Consider the following 26,837-nt stretch of genomic DNA (forward strand, 5'->3'; position numbering starts at 1 on the left):
ACTGCATGACACAAGAAAAACACTGAGCTTTCAACAAAAAACACAAAGAAATTAAAATCAGTCATTTGTGTTTCCATGTGCTTCTGAGGACGTATTTACTGTAAGTCTCCGTGAATATAAAATAATTTGTTCAGCAACAGAACAGATTTGAGTTCTCAACTGCATATGCCAGATACCTTTCTGATCCCCATAAAGATTAAGCTTGTGCATTTCCATTTCATTCAATCATTGCAGAAGCCGAAATTTATACTAATTAGACAGTTGATACATTTAAGAAAAAACAACAAACCACCACACCAAAACCCTCAAAATTTATTTTTATATATGACATCAAACCTATTTCAGACCAGGTTTCTAGAAATATAAACACAGGACAGGACTAGGTTTACTCTTTTTCCCTATGACAATTTTATTCTTTTTATTCTTTCCAGCTTCACCTTCCTGCAGCCAGTTCCTATTCTCCTTTTACATGCTTTCTCTTTAGTTAAAGCTTGTTTTCAGTGTCATGTTTGAAAGAAAACCAAGCTGCTTTACTATTGGTTCACTTCCATAAGCTTTCCAGACTTAAATCAGTTAATCAAAAATCATTTAGTTTTTGGCACAGAAATTCCATTTAGTATAGTGAAAGAACACATCATCTTAAATGCAAATAATCCTTTCATATGGAAAAATCTGCAGGAGATGGCGGGGAAAGGAAAGGGAAGAAGGGTAAAGCAATCTTTACGGAAGTTTCCTTCCGGATATTCCTTATATCAGCCTGGCAGTAAAAAAGGGGCATTTTCCCATCTGATATATGAAATAGAGTCCACTCAGGAAATTGGGCAGTTTGTGATGAAGAATTTGTATTCTTGTGTATTTTAATGAAGTACTTCAATGAATTAGAAACCCCTATGTCAACCCCATTCAACTTTCACGATCTCAGGTACCACTTCACAGTGCCTCAAACAATGTAATGAAAAACATAATAAAATGCTTATCAATCATGTAATTTATAACTGCTTATAGACAGTATTTTAAATAAATTCAAACTTATGAATAAGTTCCTAGTCATATGAAAAGATTAAGATTCAACTGATAGATTTTTACACATGCATACCAAAGAGCTTTCAGAATATTAGCATTTTTCATGCTCGAAATCTTAAAAAAACCCAAACCAGTAAAACAGATTTCCCAGTATCTTCCTAAAAGAATATTCAACTTAGAACTGAAGCAGTAATTATGTCAACTAAATTTGTGAATAACTTGTAATAGAGATTCCTGTGGAAGCTGATTTTACTGTAGGTTTTGCTACCAGGAAAACTATGATAAAGACAGTTATTTTGAAAACATAAGCATTTTAAAACAAGCAAACAAACCAACCCCTGATGAATACTCTCTCTCTCCCCTCAAGATTCAGAATGGTTGTAGGGCTAATTCTTTCAGAGTCCTTTAATTCCTCCAGTATAATCAGATGTCTATAATTACGATGCCCAACTGTTATTTTCTGGATTTGTTCCTTGCTACCCCCCTTCCTATTTCCTTTGTACTTTAATTACACACACGTGTTCTTTATTATTTTACTCCTCAGAACTCCAGCCTGATGCAAGCAACGACTATTTTAATGTGGCTTCCTCAGCCTGCCCTAGACCCAAGATTCAGCAAGGTTTCGTACTCAGGATGGATGGGAACGTGATTTGGTGCAAGTTTGAACAGAGCCTTCTCTCACCTGGTACACAATATATCTGTCTACATTAGCAATGTACCGTGCTGCAGGGGTACTTTTCAGGTACAGATTTACCTAGTGAGCTATTACGAAACCTGTTGGATTTGTGAGGCTTGAGCCCTGTGGTGAACTAAAGGATGAAGTCATGTACAGCTGTCATCTGGGGCACTTCCTTGCCCGGAGGGGAGCGTGTGTGTGTCTGCACGCACGCATCCATGCCCACGCATTGCCTATTAGGTATAGCTGCACAGTTCGTGACCAGAATCAACAACTGGTAGGAACTGGTCAGCGAATGCACAGTATAGACTGGCATCCAAATGGCTGTATCTAAATCACAAAGCCTGCTCCTTCCCTCTTTAAACAGCACCAGTCAGTAAGTGCATCAACAGACTTCTGTTTCATTATACAAGTTGGTTAAAACAAATAAAAAAGTCAGATTACTTTTGTGTTTGTATAAACAAGAGAAAAATGTTTTGATATCAAACTAAAATATCTTCTTTTTATCTGACTGTAAAGCTGAAACTTGAAACCAACTAGAACCTTATCTGTGCCTGAACATACATCACAGCATGTAGGCACAGCAGAAAACAGCAAATTCCTCATCATTTATATATATTGTAGCTGTGTTTCCTCCCTGATTTTCAATCTTGCTGTACCAGATGATTAACTCAAGTCCTTCTTTGGTTTCAAATAATCATGATAAATCATGTCTTAACTTTTCACTTACATATATTATCTTTAGAATTGTAAAGCACATATTGTACTTTTTTGCTTAGATATGCTTACATGATACCAGATCTCAGTAACTTATTGAGACAGAAACACTAAGCTCAATGACCAGAAATGGTTTAAGAATTATACAAGGTGCAGAGATGATGCCATCAGGGTGGGCCACTGATTCTCTCCACCTGCGCATTTCACTCTTCTGACAGCATCCATCCATTTTAGCACATGCAGTTTTGCTGGTTTGTGGACAGCTTTCCCAGGGCATCTCAAGAAGCACATACTCCACTTTATCCACTTGACAGTCTGTGTGGCTTCAATGTATAAGTTTGGATGACTCCTTTTTCTCTCCATATATATAAAGGTGGAGCAGTGTCAAAAATTTTCAGTCTTATTTGTCATTCATAAGGGTAAGACAAGGTATTCAGGTCCTGTTTCTTGGAAAAACAAGAGCTAAAACCATCAGCTTTGGCATTTTGGTGAATAATCCTAATAGAAACCAAAGAACTGGTCAGTCTGAGCCACCTATTTTCGGTCTCATTCCCACCACGAGTCTGCATCTCTGACCGTAACAGCTTTTCTTCTCCAGGTCACAGTGAAGACTGTTGCAGTGGCAGAGGGACAACTGCACTGTCAGTCCGGCGGCACAGAAGAGCTGAGCACACACGTGCTCTGGAGAAGCCCTTTGCCTCACTAGATGCTAGCAGGGGAGAGATATCTTAAGGGATCATATTGGAGCTACACCTCAAAAAACCACTATCCAAATTATAGAGAAACAATGGTTTTAATGCCTCAGCAACCAGTCCTCAGGGCTTAAAATTGTAATATACTTTCAGTGGCAACCTGGAGCAGGTCAGAGGTGGGATTTCTTTCCTCAGCTGTGTTACGCTTGGTACAGGGCACAAATATCTCCTTTATTTCTGTAGAGAGAATGGCTTTCGTGCTGATCAGAAAAACCTTATCTTTCAGAAATAAAAATCAAACAACATTGCCTCTTTATACCAAACTGAACTGAGATGACCATTCTTTACAATATAATAGCTACTGTGGTAAAATTTAAGAATATTTCAACACTAAATGATGCTGTATCAACTGCATTTTATGTAACGCATAGTGTAGGTCTCTTCCATATCTGCAACATACTCAACACCTACTGATGTTTTTCCTATGATGAATGCTCAGCTTTTGCTAACTTTCTTTCACCAATTCAAACTGATGTCATATACTTCAAACCCCTTGTAGAACTTGACTTCTGAAGTACCAGTTTTTCAGTCATACTGTTATTTGTTGCCAGACATGCTTGTACATGACAGATCTACTGAAGAAGCAATAAGGTTTAAACCAACCCCAGAATGCCTAAAATATAAAAATTAAAAAAAAAATAAATTAAAAATCATTTTTCATTTGGTATGAATTTGTAAAGGTCTATTGAATCAGTAAACATATTTTGGTTAATCAGAAGAAAGATGCATTTTCTTGATTTCAAAATTAACCTGCCTTTTGGAGTTATACCTCACCAGCAAGTTTTCTAAAATACAGACATTAAAGCCTGAAAACAAGAAGTGTGAGTTTGCTCACTTTTCAGTAAATGACTATATGCTGAGTCAATTTTCTCTTCAACTCTGGAGAGGGGGGGTCAGGCTAGAGAATACTGCAAAGATTTCATACCTGGAGGACTTTTCAAATACCCAGTCAGACGCGATTTGAAAATAGGGCTTAAGAATGGAAATACTACAACATCCCAGCCATAATCAGAGCAGCGGCAGCTAGGAGTAGAAGGTCTGAAGCAGTCCTACCCTCCTGGATCTATTAAACAGGAAAGTGACGCATGACTGGCATGCAGTAACACAGATGAGTTTTGGCTGTGTTAACTTTGTAATCACTGTATGAAAGCTAATTTTACTTTTTGGAAGGCAATATGGTCTAGTAAACAGAACTGGATAGGGAATTAGGCAGTGCCACTTCTTTTCTGCCACTGGCCTGACTGATGAGGTGGGAGGAACATCTGTGTCCTGCATTTGCTGCCTATGTGGACAAACAGAGTAAAATACTCAGAGAGCTCCAAACAAATACGCTTGGCAGAATCAGCATATACATAAATATACAAAGCAAAGCATACATCTGTGCCCCGATCCTTCATAATTACTGGATTTCACAGATGATAACCAAGACAGTGTCATTTTAGCAATATGTACTTATATTTCATGCAACAATTTCAAAATGCATAAACCTGCTTACATCCTGTATGTATATATCATTTCTACTTTCATACTTGTATATTACTATCTCCCATGAAAAACAATTATTTTTATTTTACAACTACACATATTTTTAGAAGAAAAACATAGTGTAAAAAAAGAAGCCAGACTGTATATCTTTGCAGCTATGTCACTCCAAAAATTAGGTTACTGCTAGGTTTCCTTCTTTGTTGCATCTAGTAAGTGTTTAATCTTTCTGCACCCACATAGATATACTTTGTTAAACAACAACCTGCTGTAATAAGCAATACGTCAACTTTCCAAGCTCATAATATATAACTCAATCCCCTGGCACAGAAAAAGAGTCTTTAGAGCTAGAATAAAATCCATTTGGCTAAGAATATTTTCCAGATAGATCTGACACAAAAGTATACCAGACTATTACTAAATAACAGATAATTCCTCTACAACTCTTACTTACAAAAATGGTACAAAGACAGCTCTGTTAGATGGCAAAACTGCAAATCATAACTGCAGTTATGATCATAAGTTTGAAACACCTTCGTAGGGTGAATTGTTTATTTTAACTTTTAAAAATCCGCACACTCCCAAATATTAAGGCTTCAAAATCCAAAGCATATGTACAGAGTTCATTTCACATAATTAGTTATATTCAAAACAGATTTCTGATCCATATGCTCGAGTTGCAGTAAAACATAGGTATCATCCCTACAAAATACATGTTACTAATTTGAAGGGAAAGAATAGTCTTGTGATTCAGGTACAAAAGAGGAAAGCGAAGACCCATGTTCTGAGCTCTTCCACTCTACTCTCCAACAGTTCAGGCTTCCATTCTGTGAAAAAAGCCCTTTCCAAATTATTTCCCATTTGTATTTTGCCACCATGAAAAAAAACGATAGCTGCCCATGAAGCCTCTTGACAGATTATACTTCTGCCATTAACTACTGACAAGTGACCCACAGGAATGCACCAAGTTCAGGACAAATCATGAAAAATAAAAGTATTTCTGAAGAGACAAGTGAATTTCTGAAGATCTCCAGAAGGCACAGGAACATGACTAAAAATGATATATGCTGCTAGCAGTTCAGTCTTGATAATCCAGTATAACCCTGACTCATTTATCCCCCTTCCTCTTTCAGAACTTCCCCTTTCACAGACAGCAAACATATGAAAAAACCCCAAACTAAAACAAACAAACCCCCCAATGCGGCTGTTTTAGAAAACTATAGGTGTAGAATACAGTCAGATAGTCGTAACAAATGGAGCTCTCCTTATCACTTCAGAGGAAGTAAAGGAAACCAAAGGTTCCTGTCAACATGCCTGCAGAGAAAACAACTGCCTACCATAATATTTGGCAATCAGCTTAACTCTGGATTTGTGCAATAATTATTTTTAAAAGCTATATAAGGACAGGTATTGTTCAGGGACCAAAGTATATGGGCCTATTCTTGGGATGAAATATTCCTAGAACTAAGAATAAGCATGAGCTCTATTTCCTACTTGTGCCACTGACTCATGGAAGGAACACAAAGAACTTAATTTTGCTGTGCTTTACTATTCCTCATCTATAAGCCCAGAAAAAAAAAAAAAGACTGTCTTAAACATGGTGAGGTTCAGCCAATAATTAAAGTCATCATATGCTAAACATGAAAAACAAACACAAAATTGTAAAAAACTAGCTGGAGGCAACTACTACTTTTCCTTGAATCCTGGAGGAGTTGAGCTTACCATGAGTAGGAAAGCAGTACCCTTCCTTGAGTGTCTCTCCATCAGCCTCTTTCTGACAGATACAAGGAGTATTGTGCAAGTCTATTGCAGCTGTGCTATTCACGATGAATAGATACCAAAAGGAAAAACAGCAGACTTTGGGTAAGATTTGGGCAAGGATGTTTGCGAAAACAAAGTTAGTTGATCACAATGTCACCCTTGACTTTTCCTCCATCTTTTCCTTTGCTTAAAAATCATTTGACATTGATATACCAATTTCCACCAGAAGTCTGGTTCCTTTCGTCCTCATATTTTACAGACCAGAAAAGTATCAAAACGGAAGGAGCCGATGCTTGAAGAATTGAAAATTTCATTCCATCTTTCAAAACTGCTTACCAGCTGTCATTGCTTCTATAGTAGGTATTTCCTGCCCTATTTATGCAAAAATAAAGAATGAACATAATATGCAATAGCTTAGTAAAGAAAATAGAGTATAGATACAAAGGAAGGAAGATGGCATGGGCTTCTCCAAACCTAAGGCTCTCTATAAACTGATGAGTCTGTCTGCTCACTACTCTCTCTCTGATCTTTCATTTAGGAACTGGCATGCCATTGCACCTACCAACAACTCTTAAGCAAAGTTCTATCCAAGGATTATATTTGAGTTTTTGCTAAACAAACACTCCATGCTGCAGCAATCACGAGTAGCTCTCATCAGCTGGGCTTTACAGACCATGTTTTGAAAATTTCACTACTTCCAGTCCTGTCCAAAGGACAATTATCCAGCACAGATGAATGTCTCAAGGTACTCCTGAAGCCATTTAATCTCTCACTACTACTCAGGTATACACGGTAAAAAATATATCCATGAAATGAAAATACAAAGTGTGTTAGCAGGAATTAAAGTAACAAAGGAAATACAGTCTGCATAAAGCAGAATGCGAGTTGTCAAAAATGAAAAAAGGTGTGTTGACAAGCTAAGTATCTAATAGTTTTCCCCATAAATAGTTATTATCTCTACTTATGCAAAAGGACAGAGGTAACAAAAAAAAAAACCCCTCTAGAGAATGCTTCTCACAGAAACAAACTTGAATAAAACTGATGTAAATATTTACAAGTATAAATACTTTGTAATAGATAGTCAATCCTATGACATTATAAGTAGCAACATAAACTAAGAGCTAACAGATTTATTGATTTTACTACCAAAACTTTTAATTGAGCTACTATATCATCCTTACAAAACACATGATTTAACATACTTAATCTGATATGTATAGAGATTAAAAAAAAAATAGAGCTGGACACTGGTTTGTTTAGTTTTATTTGCTACTTTCTAACAGTCAGTTGCTTTTGCACTACGGTCTCACTCATCAATATCAACATGTTATTTAGCACTGTTTGGCTTCCTCCATCCTCCTCCTGTAGATGTCTTTGCCTACCAAGATCCAATGTTATTAACTGAACACTGACTTAAGTCTAAAGCCAAATATCTGCATCTATAAACGAAACTGAAGTTGTCACAGAAATCTGCAGGAACAACAGTAAATCCTGTTTTTGAAAAGTTGAATTAAGTCACTGAAGACAAATATGTAAAACTTTTTAAAAAAACATGAGAAAATTAATATGAAACAAGGAAGAAGCAATTAGCATCCTTTCACCATCTTTCTGCAAGTGGAAGGAATATTCAAAAGGACACTTGGCCAAAATAAGCATTCTGTTAAAGGCAGAGCTGTGGTCGGTGTCATTTTTTGGTACCTGACTAGGACAGTAAACACCCTGAATTTCATTGCAAAGTGAGGTCGCTGCTATAATTCATACTATTCATGTACTAGAAGTATAACTAATAGCATCAACAGGCGTTAGCATTTCCCCATATAAACATCACCCTCGTAATTCTTGGGAGGATTACTTGGTTTGGAGATTATCCCTGCCACGGATAACGCTCACCCACGCCAGGCCAAGCCAAGCTGCGTGCAGAAAGGGACGCTTCTGTACGTGGAGCAACTCGAGTGACTCCGGAAGGGACACAAGGCTGAGCTTGCCACAAATCCCGCCACAGCCAGCGGCAGCATCCCGAAGGCCAAGGATAGCACAAGGATGCGACTAAATGCTTTATCTGCTTGACGGCAATCTAGCGCGAGCAAGGGAACGTGGTTTAGTTCTGTGTTGTGCTTCACCTAGTTTGCTGTCACTCGGCACCAGGAAACTCAGTGGTTCCGAGGTGCTAATACCAAACAAGCACGTGTGCCATACAGCACCCTGAGTAAATCTCTTAGTGCCCGGGTCTGCCTGTTATTTGAGCAGCAAACAGCTGATTACGCTTCACTTTTTTGGGTTGCGGTGTACTACTTTCTTACACAGAAATAGTCCAGAACAAATAGTGCAGGCTGCTTCTTTCGGAATTTTCTATTCAGACTCTACTACCTCACCTTAAAACATGCTGTTATTATGTTTCTTAAGTGAAATGAATTAAAAAGACACCCCACAGAAATGAGCATCCTCAGCCATAGGCAATATGAAGTACTTAATTTTAAATTCAAAATCTACTGAATTCTGCAACAACGCGGTTTCTTGTGTAGACAAACCTTTCTGATTGTTAAACTGTTAATCTAAAATTTTTCAGGCTTACTGCTCTCATCACACTCAACGACTGTGGAAAAAATCTGCAACGCAATCTAGCCATTTGTGAACACAGGACTAATAATACTTTTTGCTGACATTAAGAAGTTTTGTGAAACTAATATGCATATATGCCTTTTTACACATGTATCGTTCCAGAAACCTAAATCTAATTTTGATATTTAACAGGAAATGGTCTTTGGATCCTATGTGCCTCCCAGCATGCCTGTGAAAATTTACACAAATTTGGCCAAATGATGAAACTGAGGGAAATCTTACCCAAGAGGCCCCAAAACAAAATTCAAAATTCTCAGCTCCTGTGGTTGACCACACTACATACAAAACATTTGCAGACAACTCAGCTTGAGCTAGCTTGCAGCTGTGGGGCACAACGCTAATTCTTAAGTAGCAGGCTTTCAACACCAAAGAGGATAGGATAAGAAAATTCTTCTCCGTTTCGCCCAGTCAAGCCCACAACAGACTCAGAAAGGAAGACAAGCTGATTGAAGTGCAAAGACGACAGAAGCTAGAAAAGGGAGGCGGAAAGAAATAGATGGCAACATTGAACTCAGTGAAACTTGAATTAAAACGTATGATAATGAAGAGCAGCATAGGAAAGCTCATGAAAAAATGCCAGCACTTTTAGAGAAGAATTTGATCAGTATAAAAAAAAAAACCTATAAGGAGATGCATTAAACATCAGGGAAAAACGTATATATTTTATGTTTGCTTGCTAAGTGAACATCTACCCTGTGCATTCAGGCCTACCCAGGCAACAGTTCCATAGAATAAGAAAATTTCATACTATATTTGGAGACTATCACAATGTACAAATACAAAGGAGCACCAACCATGGTCATACATATAATCTTATTTCTGGTAATTCTTTTGAGATCTTACCTTTTCAATTTTAAAATGTTGTAATTTTTTTTTTGTAAGTCATAACAAGTGTAATAGTATTTTTACCAGTCAGATATTCTAATACAGATAAGGGATCTGAACAGAAGTTTTAAAATAACTTAACATTCACTTTCATGCATTAGGAGTGTAGAGAAGAATCGAAACTGCTGTATTTTTTTTAGATTATTTTAAAATGTGCCATAACCTGCAGAGATGCTTATTACCTGCTGTGTCACACATGATTTCCACTGAGTGCAAGTCAACAAGCTGTTCCAACATTCCTAAGAAACTGGGCAAAAGGGAATTTTCTTGGCTGAGCTGCTTCTGAGACCTGGTCAAGAGACAATGCTGAGCTGCACATTTTGCCCTAGAATTCAACTTTTTCTAAAGTCCTTTGATTTTACTTTTTGAGCCTCTTGTACATGATTACTTCAATGTACTACTTCTGTGGTAGGAGCCTCTCATCAAAAGCAGAGTTCATTGTTTTACAAAGACTAACCCTCTTCATCCCACGTATCTTCCTATTAAACATATCATCATTAAATGAATAGAGGAACTCTCCAACTCTACATCTTCACAAATATATTTTTTCGCAGACCTTCAAATATGTCAAAATAAGAATTTTTACCCTAAGCCCTGACATAAGATTCCATGTAGAGTGCTTTAATGAGAGTGGCTGCCTAAGAATTGTCATTAAAGCATTCTACAGGCTGTTTTTCACATGGTCTAAAATACATTGTATTTACCAAAATGAAAGTCCTAGTAAGAGCTAAACAACCCACTGAAATACAATAATCAGCCTTCAAACCATGTCTCAAGTAATTTCTAGAGCTAAAGTTATTGAATACCTATCAAACATATAATAAAAATTCCCATTTCCTCAGATGCACTTTAATCAAATCCACCTGAAATCATTCACTGAAAATGATTTAAACATTACATAGTGCCGAGATGCAGCTTGTTTGCAACATTCAGTTAACAAAAATCTCTGTGTCACACAGCTAAGCAGCATCACACTGGCACAGAAATACACAAAACAACATCTATGAAGTACTGAAACCGTATGTGGGTCTTAGAATAATCCCTGTGTTTATTTACTAAGAGAATGTAAAGTGACTTTCATTCAAAGGAGAAAGTTACCATCTCTGGCCAAAAGCAGTAAACAATACAAGTCTACCCTATTCACTTTCATATATACCCTGAAGCAATCAGCCTCCTGTCCTCTCACATATTAGGAGCACTTCTGAACCATTTAAAATCAGATACATTGCTGCCAGGTTGTGTTAGGAATTTTATCTATACAGAATAGCAAGGAAAGAAAAATCAAATACTTTTTTCCAAATAGTTACTTGAAATAGTTTCCTGATGCTATACCTACTTACAGCCCATGAGGATCAGGTCAGAAGATATCTAACAGGACAATTAGGGACAATCTGGCACCAAATGGGAATACAGCACAGACCCTGGGAGAAGTCTAACAGATTTCCTCTTTATTATAAAGTGTGTGATTTCATACTAACTAGAAAACATAGAACTGGCTGAAATATTTTCAGCAGTAATTTGGATTGAGTAAAAGCAGGCACTAAAAAATGCAGGGATATAGCTAGACAGACAGCTGTATTTTTCATGAAAACTGAGGCAGAATCTTTACCTTCAGGAAGTACTGATGTCAAATTTCAAAACAGAAGATGCCTGTACAAATCAAAATAAAGCAGTTTGCTTCTTCACTCCTCATGTCCCATGAGAAGCAAAGGAAGAGGACAAAATGAACAAGATTGAAAAGTTCTTTGTGAAACACTATTTTTCTTTTTCGGTCTGAAGTACAGTAACCAATCAAGAAATTTATACCCTGACCTGCTTACTGGATTTTTTTTCCCCTTGCAACATTAGTAAGTTTATCCTATTTCAATGACTACATTTATGAACATGGGTCATCCCCCACTGCTTTCAACCAGTGGTGATATTTTCATATGTGGACACTTCAAAATGGGAGACAATCAAACATTTTGAAGAAAGCTACGTAGCCATGGCCTAAGAGCGATGGTCTGGCATGAATAAATAATTGGGCTAAAACCAACCTGGAAGCAGAGGGTAGGTATTAAGGGTTTGTGCCCGAAATGGAGGGAAGCACCAGCTGGGATCTGCTCTGTTCAGCACATTCAAGGAAAGCAGTGAGCAGCAAGGTGACAAAGTTTGCTGATTGCATAAAGCTACTCCAAGGCTGTAAGGGTGACAGAGAACTGCAGACAGCTGCAGTGACTGAATAACACAAATGGCAGGTGAAGTTCAATACATGTGGAGGCAAAACAACATATCCGAAAAATAGTCTTGACCTGATGTACAAAAGGCTCTGAGCTGACCATTGCCACTCAGAGCAAGGCTTTGGATTATGGTAATTCCATGACAGTATTGGCTCAGTGCTCGTCAGCAATAAAAATGCAAATAAAGTCTTACGACTTATTAGCAAAGGAACAGAGAACAAAAGAGAAAACATAATTATGTCACCATACAGAATCACAGTCACCTCTTATCAAACCAGATACATAAGAACAGGTATCTCAGAACCAGATATAAAGGGGACACATCAAAAGACAACAAGAATTATGAAAGGTAAGAAATGGCTTCAAATTGAGGAGGAACTGAGCATGACTCTCAATCTTGGACGAGTAACCAGAGAGGAAATCTGACAGAGGTCTACAAATTGTGAGTGGCATAAGGAAGATGGACGGGGACTGACAGTAACGAGGACATTAAATGAAGCTGACGGGAAGCAAGCTCAGAAGATCCCTGGTGCACAGAAGTTGTTGCCTAAGGATACTGTGGAGGCAAGTTTAAACAGGCTTGAGGGTAGGCTGGAAAAACACCAGGAAGAGCGGCTGGAGGTTACTAGAGTAACAAAGCACAACAGGCTCAAGAAATCCCTGAGCTACAAAATGGCCAAAGTCTGGGAGAGTACTAGGGGAATGTACTATATTATGCATGATTGCCCCATTTATTCTTCCTTAGGTATCTGCTTACGCTCGCCATGAAAAACAAGAATGACCATACTGATTCAGATTAAGGGTATGTCTTAAGAACTTAAGACATGGTACTTAAGAACATGGTATCCTACGTTCATAAATTCACTTATTTCACTGCTCGTACAGTTTGATTGCACAAAACTTTTAATATTTTATACTAAATTAATTTTGGATGCCTTGTTAAATGGAAGCATCCTACAACTTGACAATCATCCTTTTTCACTCCCATAATTAGGATTTAGAAGTTGAAGTTGCCCAAAACGCAGACTGCATCATGAGTGTGGCTGTGTGTTCCACTGGGAGGGTGGCCTGGAAATGTCTAGCAGTAGGAAAGGGTACGCCGATGGTGCAACACTGTATTAGGCAAAGATCCAGAGGAGCGCCAGGGCCATTCAGTGCTACGCTGTGCTTTAAAATGATACACACAACAAGAACCTAGAAGGGTACTTGCTGACACTGGAGAAGTGAGTAGTGTTAAGAGAGCTGATAGAGAAGTCAAATCACAGATGTCTTCCAAGATAACCACCTTTAATAGTGACAGCGAAGTAAGATAGCGTTCCTAAAATTAGATCAAGAGGCTCGTAGAGGGCAAGAGTCAAAGAGGAGGAGAAAAGGTTACTATACCACAGCTGGAACGGAAACATCAAAATTTGAGTGGCAACATGAAAATCTGTACATTTTACTCACTGTTACATCTCATCACATGCAAGCCATTAAAACAATACACACAAATACAATCGCAACTGGAAATAAAATAGCCTAAAATTTCTTCCAGCAATATTTCTTTTAAGGTATGAAAGTTCTAAGAGTCACACCCAATTTTTATTCCCCTGAGACTAAACACTTATGCAGTTTTGCCTAGCAATACAGTTTAATTTGCTACTTGCAAAAGTAAACACTTTCTGTGATTATGGATTCCTGGAATGATCAACCAGCCTTGGAAAACAAATTGCTTTGAAACAGGAATGTAAAGCTAAAGACAATAGTATTCTTCTACCAAACACCAAAGCATTCCAGCTCTTGCTACCACAGAAAGTAAGAACAGAGAAAACAGCAGACACGTCTTAAGTTGAAACAAAAATCTCTGGATACTAAGAAATCCAGCTGTAAGTTTCTAACAGCTCTTTTTTCATGAATCATCTTCAAATCACTGCACTACATATTCTGGCAAATTCTCGCCACCTGAAAATACTTAATATAAGTATTAAGATTATAAGATTATATGGAATTGTATATACTATCTTTAGCTTGGTTTAGTTTGTGGACCCAACATTGCAATTTCTCTAATTGCTTGAATGCTGTAGCTAAATTTAAAGGAAAAAAAAAAAGCAGCATATATTCTAAAGAACCACCAGGCTAAAATATTCGTAGTCAAAAACATATTCCCACTTCCGGTCTTCAGATAGTCATGTTGGGATAGGAAAGGAGCATTACTTCCCAAAGTGTACCATGTATTTAATTGCCCTTTTATACTACAAAGATTGTTTAGATTTGAAGTGAAGGGAAACAAAACTAAAAAAATGAAAGTGCATTCCTTCCATCTCTGGGAAGCTCAGAGCACCAGCTACCATGGCAGATGGCCTGCTGAGGTTTGGCACAGTTCAAAATACCCATGAAAAAGAGCTCCACTTGGTGTGGCATATTTGGTGTTGGAAACCACTTTCACTCATACTAGCAGTTTTCATCCTACATAAATGACATCTGACATGAACTGGCTGACATAAATGCTATTTGCTGCTGTTAGTCATATTTAGGTTACTATAACAAATACTTGCGATCAATAGCTATCATTTGATCTTATAGTCAAACAAATTACAAAGCCTCTATATCTGCTAAAGAGAACGAAAAAAAATCATTACCAAAATAAGAACCATTACAGCTGCCTACAGCAGTTATGTACTAAATAAGCCTGTGCAGTCAAGTTTAACAACATCTCAATCTGTATCAGCAAAGACAGCATTCTGGAGAGTTTTTGTGCCCCAAGCCTCCGCACAGCCTGCCCTGTCCCTGGCCGGCTTCCCAGAAAGAAGCAAGGTCCTGTACACCAGTTTCCACCAGAAGTCTCACAGTACTTCTTCATTCCTCCTATTCCCTAATGGCTGAAAGTAAATTTTTCAACTGGCTCCCAAAGAAGAGAGAGGAAAGAAGGTGACAGGCAGACAGGAAAGGGGGCACAGAGGAGGCAAAGGCCAAATAGTTTTCCTGGGGCTTCTTGCTTCCCACCCACCAGGCCACATTCCACCGCTCCAAAAGGAGAGCCCCCTCTTTACTATGGAAGACAAAATAGTATCTGACGTAGAACATTCTCTTACAAAATGCTCATCCATGGAAAAAACTGAAGCAAAATGTGAAAGATCCAGTGCGTTGCACTCACACGCTCTCATGCCAGTCTAAATCCCACCGGATCACAGCAGACATTTGGGAAGGGAAAGAACCGTACTTCATGTTAATACTCTGAACATATAAAATTCCCAAATACTTCTCCAAAGAACCTGAAGATGAAAAGGCCTGGCTGGTATGTCATAGAGACTCATTGTTCAAGTCCAGAATATTAAAAGGTTAGCCAGCCAGAAGAAACTTTTCTTTTGCCATGACTGATGTTAGTTAAAAGGTAAAGAGATCTAGAGAAGATTTGATAAGGACATTAAAAATATTTTTTTAAAAAGGTAGGGAGTAAAGGAGGATACTATAAAACCCTTTGAAAGTTGAACAATGAGAGAAAGATATAAAGGTAGAAATGAAAAGTGGAAAATATACATTTCTGATTCTTCCTTCAGAACTTTATAGTTCATTTTCCTCCAAGTTTAGTCACCTTAATTGCACATATGATTCACAAGAGGCACAGTTGCTAGTAACAGAAGATACATGACTAACAAGGCAGAATAAGTTTTGATTTCAATAGGTAAGGAAGACCTCAGTATAGTTGAAAAATTTATTTCAGTCAAAATGTACAAGTATGTGAAGAATAACTCAATTTGATTTTTCCATTTCTTGGTCTTTCTACAGTCTGGCTGGAAGGAGTCTAGTAATGTCAGCAACAATACACTAACACTGAGCAGTTCATCAACATCTCACACGAGCTGTACATAACTCTTGGAGAATATGAAAGCTATTTCTTTCCAAAAGCAAGCCCTTAGTATATGTTAGGAACAATGTAAATAAGTTTGAACTGAGACTGTGCTAAGCAGCATTTTTGATTTGCAATATTTATACAAAGAATCACAACTATGGAAATAAAGTGTTTTCAAAGTATTTATTTCTGAACAGTCTACTCTGGCTTCACTTAAATGTTTTTAATAGCACATTTAAGCAAAATGCCAAGGGATAACATAGCCCCTTTCGGAAGAAAGAGCAATGCTAAATAAATCACAACTAATCTAAACTCTCAGATCACTTAATGGTAATTTTGAGTGGAGATGAACTGATAGGAATGTGTTCAAGAGAGGGATCACTTTTCCTGCAGAATAAAGTTGAGTCCCCGACTACAAAGTTGAATCAGCCAAACAGGGAACATTAACATTGCAGAGGATCTCTCTGAAACAGGTGTGACCCTCCGAGCAGGTGCTGGGAGGTCACAGACATCTCACTGCAGGCTGGGGACTTGCGTATGTCACATAAGGTTCTAGCTTTCCAAACTTGCACCTGTGCAAATTAAGCACAAGCAAGTGTAAAACATCACCAATTCCAACTCTGTACAGCTGCCAGTGTGTGCACAGGTGCAGCTTCCCTGTGACTCGGGGCCAACATGTTTAATGCCACGACCACATGCCACCACTTCTTCCTCATGCAGTCCACAGCCAACCCTCTACAATGGGTATTTAAATACTTACAATGGTTATTTTTATCATCAAGGCTGCGTGGGGGGAGCTGGAGGGGGAGATCCTGGAAGCATTCAATAAAAACATCCATCCCATTTGTACACGGGAAACTTAAGCCTGCTTTCAAGCTGTGCTGAAGTAATTTCACAGTCAATTCATAGAGCTCAATGGATTCTGCTGCAAACAAGTCTTGGCTGCAAACAAAGTTCATCCCACTGTAAATCTGGTGCTATATTCAGATGGCCTAAATTCCACCTAGCCCACCATGTGCTTTTTTTGAAAACTCATGAAGTAAGGCCCATTGAGAACCTGTAACGGGGGGGGGGGGGGGGGGGGGGGGAAGGATAATTAGCGCATAATCCCTTCTAAATGTCTTTGATCTAAAACCATACTTTTCCCCAGGTATTAGAAATGTCATTGAAAAAGACTTCTATTGATTTAAAAAATTAAGAGAATCATAGACATTTATGCTTTGTTTCAAGAATTATTATCAGAGATTTTTTTTTTTAATAGTCTCGTTAGACACTTTACTACTTCTGATGAATACCAGCTCACAAACCTACAGAACTGAAAATATTTCCACTTAGAATAAAAAAGAAATTTTCTTCCACTTTCTCTCCAATTTTCCCTGTAAAAACAAAACCAACTTAATGATTTTTGCTCAAAAACTCAACGATTTGCAAAAGTTTCAGGTCAAATATTTGTAAGGAAATCACTGGAAAGGGTTCTTTATAAAAATTTATGGAACATGACTTAGAGTTGACACCATATACTCCATCTCTCTCTACATTAACCAAAAAGACCCTTTCAACCTACATATTCAGGAAAACCCTGAAATAATGGAAAGGCATAAAAGACAAACCACTGTGTGACTTGCTGTAATAACAGCTTGCAAACATCAATATATGTCATTGAAGCATTAGTCAAAATGCAATCAGTCAACACTTAACAGACTGCAAGGACTTATTTCCAGATTCAGAAGTCAAAGGGACACTTACTATTTTAACAGGAGCCACAAGAGCTGAGAGTCTGACAGGTTAAGTGTTAAGGGACAAAGGCTTCATCTTCAGTGCTGTAAGACTGTGCCTTGTATCCATGAGTTAATTTGCATTAGTTATTCTACCATGAATCCTAATCCAGACAGAGATCTCTATCTTACTGAGCTGAACTATGAGTCAACTTCAGGCAAGGGTTATAATGCTGATTTTGTCTAACAAAGAACTTTTTTGCAGGTACCCTGCCCCTATCAGAGCTTTATGTAAAGCAACTATCTCACATCAACTTCCTAGCAGTTTCATTAGCACCCCCTACCATCTTTCTCAACAGCAAAGCCAGATACGTAGATTCAAACAAAACCCAGAAATCCTGTTTTTACGAATGGCTACAGCCTGCAGCACCTAGCACTATCTACTGAAATCTTGCCCCAGTGTATCTCTCACACAGCAGGGATTAAAAAAACAGAAAGAGGTCACAAGAAGTATCACTCCACAGTTTATTATCTGTCTTCTAACAAGAAGTAATAAATCCTTATCCGAATTACTAATCCTTAACTACTGACTTTTATAATTATTAGCTTCCATTATAATCAACTGTAAGAGTAACAAGGTGCCTCTAAAGATAGCAACAGGAAAGCCAAAAACATGTAAGAAGATTTTGACTCTAGGTGGATGTCTCGCTCGGGTGTAATACCGCTGAACAGACAACAAAGGTCAAGGGCAGAGATGCAGTGGATTCTTGCAAGGACCTCCAGAAAGGGCAGCTAGAGAACGGCCTGGGGATCTAATCAGTCTCTGTGCCACCCCTTCTGACCACAAAATATTTCGTTTCCTCAATTTAAGAATTCCTCATCCAATCCTTCACTGTTGATACAGGTTTCCTAGGATTAGTTCTCTCCACATCTGAAAAAGTTTTCAGCTCGCAGTAAGGGGATGGATACGGCTTCCTGAAACTCCATCAGAACCAGCGTGTTTGTTCCGGGATACCCTTGGGGGCACTCACTGCCCCTTCTGCACCATCGCCCGCCCGCTGCAGACTCTGCAGGTTGGTACAAAAATCTCTTCAACAGAGAACAAAAGACTGTCATGTTGGTTATCCTTCATTACACAGGACGAGGTGATGCTTTTATTACCAAATTCATACAAATCATAATACCAAGAATATATGCAATATATGGTGGGATTTACCTGCAACCTGTGTTATAAAAACAGCATGCTGGTTTTATGTGGTAAATTCTGTGGTAAATGTCACATTAGCACGTTATATTAAAAAAAAAAATCACATTTTCTTCTTCTTCTAACTTTATATGATCTCCCTAGCCTACCACATTCACCTCTGCCCTTCAGTATTTTCTTTAGATTACTTGCGCTCATTTTAACATTTATTCAGTTGACTTAAAATGTATTTTTCAGTTACGAGTAGGAGTGAGGTAAGTATCAGCTATCTATATAGCCAATAAACTAGTTCTTTCCTGTATGCCTTTTGTTATCAGAAGATATTTAGATATATGTATACACACACCGCCTCTACACACACACATATATGTGTGTTACTGGCAGCTGAAGAGGCTGAGGAAGATGACAGTAGGCCACTTCCTCTCCAACACAGTAAAAAAATAAACCCAAAAAACAAAATCTGAACTGGACATGTGTTTGTTCAGACTCTAGGGCTCAAACGTTTTCTTTGAGCACCGCCCCAGCCCCACACTTCCCTTGCATGTTCCCAGTTGCAATTAAGACTTCTTAGGTGCAAGACGTGTTCCAATCAGACACCAGTAATACGTTTACACACCTTGCATTAGATTACACGTTTTGCCCCCTCAGGAAGGAAAAGCCTTCCCTTGCACTAAGCTTAAGTCATTCTCCTGCTCTGCGCTACCAAGGCAGGATCCATCAGGCCAATGAGCGTTCTGCCACGCAACACCGAGGTACCACGCGGGTGACAGCTCCAGCGGAGGTCTGCTCCCAGCAGGCCGCACGGATCAGGTCTCCTCGTCTTCAAAGAATGGCGTGTTCCTCTATACACGCGTGTCATACCACTGCCCCTGAGGATCACGCAATGAGTGTTAGCCCATTTTATTCCGAGCACAAAGATGGCTGGCAGTTATAGAACGGAAATGACATCTAGGGAGAATTGGTAACCGGGGATCTAAATTGGGAGCAGACTTAAGGCTCGCAGACAACAGTGAGCCTCAGCAAATGTCTACGTGCCTGATCAATTAAAAAAGAAGCCTAAAGATATCTGAGCTAACCTATAAAAAAAAGTTAGTGGTGATTCAATCCAAACTCCTGTAATGATAATTTCTGTTGAAGAAAATATTTCAGTTGTGAATGCCAGCAACTGAAAACAAGAAAAAAAAGAGTAAGGAAAAAACAGTTGGTGTTTTTAAATAGAGGGCAAGAAACAATTTGGCATGCACCTTTTCTAATAAAAATGTACCAGAAATTTTACAGTGTAAAAACCTCAATATTCACTCTCAAAAGCACAAAGCCATTTCAGCATCTGTTGAAAACACTGCATTTTCTCAGAACGTAACTATGACACAAATGTACAGAACTATAAATACAATTACATCTGTAGTTTTTATCAAAAGTAATCAGATGTTATGCATGAGAATATCAAAACCAGAAGGAAAACATCAGGTTTTGATAAAGGTTGAGATATTCTAGGATTTATATGGCATTAAATTTGCTCCAAATCAAGACAGACCAGTTCCTAGCCTAAAAAAGGGAGAAACGTCAAACTTCATGAAGTCCACTTGAATTTCCAGCACTCCCATTGTTTTTACAGGAAAGGTGGTAATATGTAGTGAAATATCAAACGAGAGTTTGCAGGAAATAATTTCTCCTTTGCCTATACTTAGAAAGTTGTGTATTTTGTTTACAGTTGAACCTAATATTTTTTTAAAAAGAACATAACCCAAATATTAAGGAACAATGCTACATACTCGAAGATTACCTGTAGAATGAAAGCAACCTTATGAAGAATGGATAGTTGTTTATTCTTCTGCTATCCAACTTTTGTTGAGACCACTTGGCAGAAAATCCCAGATCCTCTTCCTATTTTTAATTGTGGAGCTTTTTTTACCTACTTCGTTTAACTGAACTCTCTCACATCACTAACATCAGATTTTTGCTGAAATGAAACTACCAGGGAAAATCTGTCCTCTGAAAGTGACAAAACCAAAGAACTTCCCAAAAGTGAGAGTTGTGTTGAATTTACTTACTCCTGAACATCCTGTTCAAAATTTTCCTATTTTAAAATCAACAGCAGTTTCCATACTGAAAAGCAGTCGCCCTAACGAATGCGTAGCAATTTCTATCCAGTTCAATAGGGTCAGAATTTGAGCTGGTAGGAAACAACACCCACTTTATGACAAGTAAGCATACAATTGCTAGACAGTTTTCTGCATGAAGAAACTTCACAAATCCACCAGAGAAATGCATCCAAACTCTATATAATGATTCTTCCAGCATGATTTAGTAGGTGGTATTATTAAAGTTTCAAAACAGAATGTTAAAATCTACCTGTAGCTTTCTTTTTGCACATGCCGCACCAGAAACTATTTAACGTAATTATCCTTTGAGGTGCGGTTTCATAATTCAGCTCCTCTGAAGTCTGAGCTGATGCTGAACGGGTGGCTTCCCAACATTCCTCCTCACGTGCACCACGCTCCCTACCCTGGCACGTGGGGAGAGCCCCCTTCACCAGGGCTCTCCATCACACAGCTCGACCACGTCATTCAGCAAAGTGGGGGGAGGCAGCCAGAGCAAGCATTCATTTCTCTGCCCTAAACTTCCAGGAGAAAAAATTCAGGAGAGATTAGGGAATGAGGTAATAGCCTAACCAGAAATCTTACCAGGAATAAAGGTCTGGGGTTTGGGGGTGTTTTTGAATTGAGGCTGGGCGTTTTTGGTGTTGGTGTTTGGTTTTGGGGGGGGGGGGGGGTGTTTGGTTTTTTTTCAATATAAGAAACAGATGAAATTAAGTTTTCCCTTTTACACTTTTTTCAGCTAAAATATGAGCAAATTGTTTTCCCCCTGCAATTTTACTACCAAGTTGCAAAACCTCTCAAAACAGAGGTATCTAATGGAAATTTTGACACACGCTTAGTTAGAGCCACTCTAATTAGTGCTGGTTTGTGCAAGTTCTTTCCATTTAAAGGCCTTTTGCTTTTTCATACATGAGATCTCTTCCTGTAAAATTCTGTATTTGAGATGGCTTTTTCCTCTCTATTTAAAAATCATTGATGTGTTCTTGCCCTACAGAGGTTGTTGAAATGCAGACTGTGGTGGGTTTTTTTCTTTTTTGGGGAAAAAAACGGAATGTATTTTCTTACAAGTAAGAAAAGTCAGATGTCTAGCACTTAATTGCCTTGCATCCAGTGCATGCAAAACACTGCCAAGTCAAAGAGGCAAGTGAAAATAGCAAGCAGAAACCACTTTGGACACATGTAAATAGGTACTTGAAGTAATGGAGAAGAAACGCCTACAAGAGCTAACTGGCCAGTCTAAAGCCATATGATGTATATAGATCTGTATAGATACTTCTTAGGTGCCAAAAGCAGTATTGTGCTCTAAATCTTTCTGGAGAGTTAGGAAGTCACAGAAAGCAAATCTCTTTCTGCTTATATTCTGATAAAAAAAAAGGTCCTAGTTATTTTCCTGTCTTCCCATTGACTCTTTCACTAACACTGTATTTGCCCATAATTCACTTTTGTAATGATCAAGTATAGTGGAAAAATATACCTTTTTTTTCCCCCTCTCTCTGGATCATTAAAATTGAAGCAAAGAATACCTAAGCTGTCTTTTCAACTTCCATAAATCAAGACTGGAGTTATTCTAACACTATGTACATATTCTTGTGCATCTTAGGGTGGGTCATTTACACTCTGAGTAAGGAAGATGATAGCGTTTGTCTTACACAAATGACTGAGCAGTTAATGCAGCAAACAGGAAAGTCTGAGTTCACCTTCACTAAGCAGTGAATATGTTGAGAATGTTGCAGGTTTTTATTTGTTTTTACTTTTCATAAAAAGCAAAGAGTAGAGACAAATTGATTAAGAACACTAATCAAACAAAATCTGATGGTTACAAAATTTTGGATGGGATGCAATTCTTCAACTGGGTATAAAGTTTAACAATAGGAAAAAAAAAAAAGCCACACACAGCAAATGGAATAATGCTTGGAAGCTTTATCTCACCACTGAAACAGTGGTACTGAAAATACACATCCCCACCCAAATATAATTTCCCACTGTCTTCCCTTCCTGTCTGGAAACAAAACCAAACCAGCATAACCAAATGGTCTAACACTCTATCTCACCCCACTCCTTTTGCTTTCCATAAGCAAAAGTTTACAAGTTTCTTACTTATTTATCCCTGAACAGGAATGAAATCATCATCATCAAGAGCAGAATCATTTTGCAATGCGGTACAAGGTTATCCTACACCACATGATGCAGATGGTAGTTTTAGTCAGGTTTACTTTAATAAGCAGACATTTCACCTCCGGAGCTGATAAACGATTCCAAATGCATTTTCAGTTTGCCATAGTAGATAGAATACTTACAGAAATATATATTTTGTAGGTCCTCATTCCTATAATAAAAACAAAGTAGTAAAGTACTACTGTATGCAATCTGTACAGAAAAGCCCATGAAGGCCTTTTAAGTTCTATCCAACCCTACAAAGATGCATCTCATTTAGCTACTTTAACAAAAAAAACCCAACAAACCACTATTTGTAAATTACGAAATGAAGCTAATAGAAATCACAGTCTCTAGAAAAAAAACCAATTAGCATGATGCATGCTCTGTTCCATAGTTACCTACACCACATCCACACTCAGCAAAGAGTCACACTACGAAGAGCTAGTTCTTTCTGTCGGTACCCTCTACAGAACTGACAAATGTGGCCCTGCCAGGATCCTTCTTTCATAAACAGGAAACTGAGCCACAGGAAGACAAAGCAAGTTTACCCAAAGTTGTCCAAGAGGCCAATATGAAACTAGATGGAGGCTGAAAACCCGGGTTCCAGGCCCTTTCTCTACCCATTGGGAAAGCATCAGCTAGGAAAGAAAAAGACATCGGCCCTGCTGTCTGAGCCAGAGCACACCACTGGGATTTGCATAGCAATTTAAGAAAAGGTGAAGTTCCGATACTTTCTGTACAAGCTTTTCCCCCACCTCCCAATCTGTAACTTCACGTAAACTATTTTTGCTGTGGCAGAAGTAAATGCTCATGCATTTGCCAAAGACTCTTCAGTAAATTAAATAACTACTCTTGGTCTGACACTAACAGAATATTGCTCGCATAACTTGGATCCTTCCCCACCTATTTGCTTAAACAGCTTCAAGTTCTATAATAACAGCCGAGTCTGTTCTTGACAGCTTTACCTGTCATTTTAGATAAAATTTTAACTTCTGATTTCATGTATTTAAAACATGTTTCATATATTTTCACTTTCCCATTCTGCTTATAAAGCGCAATCTGTTTGGCATCTACAAAATTTTCTTTAAATTTAACATTATTAAGCTAAAGCTTGAAATGGGCAGAGCGCCCAAGCACGGCTTTGTGGCTTGGCTTGAGTTCATACAGAAAGTAGTAATGAAATCTGAAGGCAAGCAAACCTACCTATCCAAGTCAGGACCATTATCAAAACGGCTCTGAAGCTTTGCTGCCCTACGCACCCACTTTCTCTACAGACGCTGCAAAAACAACGCCCACACCCCATCGTGTCCTCCCCAACGGGTACCACCGTGAAATTCAACGATGGGGATGACAGACCACAAGATACTCAAGTTGTTCTTTTCCATCTTCTACAGTGGCGTTAGTGGAAAAATAACCACTGAGCCGGGTCTACTGTATCAGCGCAGAGACTCGCCTGGGCAAGGGAGGGACTGGCTACATTTGCAAACGTACTGCCAGATTATTTCTCATTCACGGATAATGGCCATATTTTTAAAAAAAAAAAGTTCAATCAAAACATTATGGAGCTCCCCTTCAAAGGGATAATTATCCTTCCACTTTGCTGAAGTGCAAACTAGCAGAATCAGAGCCAGTTAATTAAACAGTCGCACAAGTTACATGGTTATTTTTTGCTACTCTGCTGTGCAGCTTGACACTCACCACGTAAGGGGAAAGAGAAAAGCAGGGAAAGTATTTATGAGTGACAAACCAAGGACTGTATTTTGCAACCGAGAAGCAGTTAATGATGGAATTAGTTTACAGACCCCTCGGGAACGAAGGCTTGCTCACCGGCCTGAGGAAGGATTACACAATCTGACAAAATGGGCCGGGTAAACAGATGAGGAGACAATACACACCAGGAAAGGCACTGAGAAAAGTTACACACACATGAAAGAAAACAGTTGATCAGTTTAATTAAATCCTTTTTGTTCACCCACTTTTGCAAGGACACGTTGTCTATCTCTGTACCAATATTTTCAATTATTGTTTTTAAAATAACATTTTCAATTATTTTATTATTTATTACTTTCCAGGCTCTGTACCATCTGGAGAGTAAAATTTCCCTGAATCTTTTCTTTTTCTCTGTGCCTCTGTTAACTGGTTATTATCTTTTCTAGCAGCTCAAATCATTGCCCTACATTCATTTCTTCATTCCAGTGCAATGACCAGGAAGTCAGACTACACTGACAGAAATGCCCAGAACTTCAATCACACAACAGCAAAACCTCTCTCAACACATGAATGAACACCGCTTAGTTTTGCTTTCAAAATACCAATTAGCTATATTGGGAATCAGTAGGCAGCACATAATCAGAAACAGCACACTATACATTCTGTAAGCAAATATAATTTTGTACAAAGGATACCAATTTTTCAAAATAGCCCTTCAGAGCCTCGAGGACGACAGTTCACTCGAAAAAACAATGGGAACATTTAGTCATATCCCAACTTTAAGAGTGCCTTTGAAAAGTTTTATAGCAATCAACTTCTACAAAAGTTGCACTGTTAGTTATGATTAAAACTTTAAATTAATATACATTATTGCCTTTGTGTTGCCTGAATAGTAAATATAGCATCAAAAGTGACCTTCGGAATTAAACCACAGTTGCTTCACATCCAGAGCTCACACTTCTCACCCAGAACATCTGAGCTTCAGTGATTTGTGCCTAAACAGTCTCCAAACATGTTTTTCTTTGTTTACTATTCATTAAGTATAAAAACATATTTACAAATACTGATATTCTTTGTCCTAATGAATGTTCAGAAATATCAAGACTTTAAGAAATTCTAGCAATGTACTGTCTCTACAAATACAGTTGTTCTTCCAAGAAAAGACAAAATGGTTAAAACTACTTTAAAACTTCTTAACTACTTTAAAATTTCTACATATTTTTTTTCCTATGCAAAATACTTCAAGTTTAAGATCTTTGCTCCCATTTTAACCAAATTAGATGAATAATTAAATATGAAAGACTGTACAGAGTATATAATTCCAAAGTCTACTCATCTCATTAAATCTGTGAAATAATTAATCCAAGTTAGGTTAATTAACTCACTTTGTGACTCAAGTAAAGCTACCAAAGGACTACTGCTACTGCTTAAAAAAAGATTAAAGCTGCTGTAGCAATTCCCTGCCAAACAGTATCAAACACTGGAACTTTACTCTTCTTGCCGAGATGTAAAATAACATCAGCTCATGGTTCATGTACATTTATGACTACAGTAAGAGGCTGGAGTGGTGAGGAGAGGCAGAAGAGAAAACTGTAAGAAGTCAACACCATCATGACTGGTTTATACTCACTATTGAAAATGTTTAATTTATTTCTAATATCACTGCTTTACAGCAATGATATCTTGACATGGCTGAACTTGTTCCTTGCCTGCATCTGTTTTGGTATATTTTTGGTTTTGCAAATAAACTGTTTCATAAACCAACCACACCCCAAACAGTTTATAAATCATACCATAAGCAGAGAATTAATTTTTACCTAGAGCACTAATTTTTTTATTAGCATTACAAAGTGTCCTATATATGTAAGTGCTTATTTTGAGATTTTTCTATTTAGCCAAAATTTGACTGAGAAAATTAATGACTCCTTACTTCTATTAAGAAGGAAGCTTTTCAGGACAAGGGGACTCCTAGAGAATACTTTATAAAGT

General features: G+C 38.1%; 1 protein-coding gene across 4 annotated transcripts in view; it reads right to left on the bottom strand.

Annotated features, from left to right (window-relative positions):
* The window catches only part of CBLB (Cbl proto-oncogene B), a 132,193-nt gene that overhangs the window by 63,511 nt on the left and 41,845 nt on the right, over window positions 1-26,837 (bottom strand). The gene's annotated exons all lie outside the window — the stretch shown is intronic.

This window comes from Grus americana, chromosome 1 (assembly GCF_028858705.1).
Source record: "Grus americana isolate bGruAme1 chromosome 1, bGruAme1.mat, whole genome shotgun sequence".
Taxonomy (NCBI): domain Eukaryota; kingdom Metazoa; phylum Chordata; class Aves; order Gruiformes; family Gruidae; genus Grus; species Grus americana.